Below are 3,605 nucleotides of genomic sequence, written 5' to 3'. Positions count from 1 at the left end.
CATATTTTAAAATTTGCTGCCAGAGCAATGTATGACATGCTTTCCTGGTTGCTCTCCATTCAACACCTCTTCTACATGGCGTCCCCCACAAATTGCGACGTTTGGTGTCCATCTTTGATGGAAAGCTGGCCCATCCTTTCATGTGTTTCATGAATGGGTCCTGGTCTGCATTGAAAGTTGAATTTGACTTGCAGTTAGCCACAGCACAAAGTTCGTCATTTTGGTAGCTGTTCTTATTGTCAGTTTCATGGAAGCAAGTCATCCCATCACTGACTCACCTCGCCAGTCTAGTGTTTGTTTACAATCATATGTGTGGAAGAGCCGAGTACCGAGTGCAAATGTCACATGGCGAATTTATTCATATCTTTCATCATTGTTTTTTTAAGAAAGAGAAATCCTATTACCCTTATTCGAATTATTTACCATCTTTATACATGCATGAAGGCAATATTTCCATATAAACCCTCTTTAATAGATCCCTAGAAATCACCTGATAGACAGGAGCAGAACATACGTTTGAATACTATTTTTTTCCTAACCGATCTTCTTTATAAGGCCATGAATATTGTAGAACCCTTAGTTTTATTGTTGTACACCTGATGTTCAATGTAACAACACTCACTTTTAGCTGGCTTTTGGCAGAATAACATCAAATATAGATAGCTGTAACCCTCACACCCGCAACAGCTGCATCTGGGAGAAGTTAACAGACTTCCACCAGATGTCAGGACCACTCAGTGCACTAGCCCATTGGGAAAAATGCCTCCTGGACAGGTACTTATGGACCCTAACCCAGCCTAACTCAGAAAACCACCTACATAACTCCCTACTGGACATGCATAACACCTGTTTAAGACCCTATTCACACAAATAAGGGACAGAAAACATGAAATAAATGAAAAGGAACCAGAGAATGAGGATTTAGAGGTATGGAAAATATTTAGCAGTATCCAGGGTACTTATAACACGTCCGTGGCCGTCGCGAAGAATAACCAGCCTCCTCTCAGACTCTGACAGTAACAAGGTGCACCTGAAGCACCTACAGTAATCCAGTGTTGCACTGCACTTAATCCTTTGCACTCTGAATTCTATTTTCTTATCACTGCACATTCTTTTCTTACTCGCTCTGCACTTGAAACTCACCAGTGTACAGTAGCACTCTGCACTTAAGCCTTTGCACTCTGAATTCTAATTTCTCAACATGGCACATTCTGTTCTTAACACTGCACAACACTGTAAATTCCCATGTGGTCTAGTGGCGAGTTTTTGCTGTTTATACACTGTCAGAGTCCGTGAGTGGGTGTTGCAGTCGGCCGAGGGGCGCGTGGCTGGGATGTGGTGATGGACTACCCACTGCAGAGGACTCTGAAGATAGCTACAAACTCACGTCCAGTGGCGACTCCACCATAGCCGATGTGCTGAGCTGTGGCTCGGAGGTAGAAGGCCAGAAGGCCTGTCTTGGGGAGGCAGTTGTGTGGAGCCAGGGCTGAGCACAGCTGGGGTCATGGGCCTGAAGGAAGTGTCAGTGGTTGATTGACATGAAGCAGGAAGCAATGAAAGGGACGAAAAAAGAGGGACCTATTCGTCTAGAGCGAGAAGTTGGGCAAGGTCGTCAACGACCTTGAGATGGAATGGCAGGAGTGCAGTACACCTATTCTATGTGTGTGTGTGTGTGTGTGTGTGTGTGTGTGTGTGATTTGTATCTATCTATCTATGTCTATATCTATCTATCTAATCTATCTATCTATCTATATATATGTGTGTGTGTGTGTGTGTGTGTGTGCGTGCATTTGTATGTGTGCATGTGTGCGTGATTTGTATCTATGTGTGTGTGTGTGTGTGTGTGTGTGTGTGTGTGTGTGTACATACAAGTGCTGTATAGGTGGGTAAGGGGTGAAGAGAGGAGAAAGGATGGATGGGAAGGAAAGAGAGGTGATGTTTTGAGTTTAGTTTGGGTGGTGTGAGGAAACTCAAAACATCACCCCTCTTTCCTTCCCGTCCATTATTTCTCCTCTCTTCACCCAGATTCTTACCCACCCACTGTATACAACACTTGTATGCACACACACACACACACACACACACACACACATACACAGTAGATACAAATCACGCACACACACACACACACACACACACACACACACACACACACAGTAGATACAAATCACGCACACACACACACACACACACACACAGTAGATACAAATCACGCACACACACACACACACACACACACACACACACACACACACACAGCAGATACAAATCACACACACACACACACACACACACACACACACGTGTGACACCGGCGCTCCATACCAAATCATCACGGCCTGTGGCATTACCTAAATAGTATCTTTGTGTGAGTCAAGCTCAGTACCAGGTTAGACTAAATGATTGTTCATTATTAAAAGGAAAAAAATAATAAGTTTAAACAAGACTTGTACAAACAGGAAATAGAACCAAGACGAAAGAATACGCTGAGTCATCCCTGAGGTTTGTTTAGACTACAACAACACGGAGTTTGTAAGTACATGCTTTGCACTTTAAGTATTGCAGAATGGATACATGCTTCAGTAAAACAAATTTGGAAAAGAAAAGGGATAAAGGTAAAAAGCAAAATGATGATTTCTACCAAGAACTGGTTGAAGTAGAGACCCACAATAGACTGGTTGAACGTGTAAACAAACTAGAAATGGCTTTCAAAAATGAAATTGATGAAATAAAGAAGCAAATGCACTTGCAAAAGGAAGAAATAGAAAAACTAGGAAGGGAGGCCAATAAGAAAGACACAACCATCAGTGAACTAACAGTGGAACTGAGTACACTTAGGAAGAAAGTGAGTGAAATGGGAAGTACAGTAGTCAATCACGAGAGTGTTATGGAAGAGTTCAAAAATGACACAGAGACAATTAGGCAAGTTAGCAGTCTTATTGACCAGAGCAGTGATATTGAGGAGAAGATAACACAAGTGAATGAAGCTGTGCAAAGCTACAAAAATGATGTAGAAACCACGTATGATGAAATGGTGAAAGTAAAGAAAGACTTAGAAACAAGGGTGGAGGAAAAAAGCATTAAAAAGGAGGTGAAAAGAATAATCCAAAACAACCCAAAGTTAGAGATTCAGTAGAGATAAACAAATCAATTGTAATCACTGGTATAGAAGAGGAAGAAGTTAAAAACAAGATCACAAGAGACAAAAAGGAGATGGCAAATGTAATGAGCTTACTGAAAGAAGTATCAGAGGAAATCTGTAGTAAAGACATAGAGGAACACAAAAGGTTTGGGAAATACGAGAAAAGCAAGACAAGACCTCTAAAGGTGACTTTCCAGAGTGTAAACACTGTGGAAGAGATACTAAAAAATGCAAAGAATCTTAAGGAAAGAGGAGTTCAAAAATGTATGGATAAAAAGATGCCTAACACAAGAGGAACTGGAATTACAGAAAGAGAAAAGGGAGGAAGCAAAAACAAAAAATGAGGGAAGATCAGAAGAGGAGGAGAAGGAATTTTTTTACAAAGTAATAGGATTGCAGGTACGAAAGTGGTACACAAACAGGATGGAAGAAAAAGGAGGAAGGTAGTAGAACCATGTCATGA

This window comes from Coenobita brevimanus, chromosome 32, assembly GCF_032717465.1.
Source record: "Coenobita brevimanus isolate Jiangsu-jjx chromosome 32, ASM3271746v2, whole genome shotgun sequence".
NCBI lineage: Eukaryota > Metazoa > Arthropoda > Malacostraca > Decapoda > Coenobitidae > Coenobita > Coenobita brevimanus.
The sequence above is the reverse complement of the archived record's forward strand: the minus strand, read 5'-3'. Positions refer to the sequence as shown.